Below are 220 nucleotides of genomic sequence, written 5' to 3' on the forward strand. Positions count from 1 at the left end.
TTCTGCGTTGCATATGTTCCATATTACTGTGGCTTGTAGAACATTCAAACTTAAGCCATATGTGACCCCAAGACCAGCAATACCTGTAAGGAAAGGTGAACAAGAAGTTTGAGTTCTGATCCCATTAGAAGAAGTAGTTACTGATTTATGATGTATGAAACTTACTTGGATTTATGACACCTTCAGGGAGAGTCACAAGTAACACCAAGGAAAAAGCAAA

At 38.2% G+C, this 220-nt stretch overlaps 1 long non-coding RNA gene across 1 annotated transcript; it reads right to left on the reverse strand.

Annotated features, from left to right (window-relative positions):
- LOC104775716 lies at window positions 1-220 on the reverse strand. Its single transcript, XR_766055.1, has 2 exons — window positions 166-220; window positions 1-83 (listed from the first exon to the last, which is right to left on the reverse strand). It is a non-coding gene; the product is annotated as an uncharacterized LOC104775716 (long non-coding RNA).

The sequence above is a fragment of the Camelina sativa genome, unplaced genomic scaffold (genome assembly GCF_000633955.1).
Source record: "Camelina sativa cultivar DH55 unplaced genomic scaffold, Cs unpScaffold32032, whole genome shotgun sequence".
Lineage (NCBI taxonomy): Eukaryota > Viridiplantae > Streptophyta > Magnoliopsida > Brassicales > Brassicaceae > Camelina > Camelina sativa.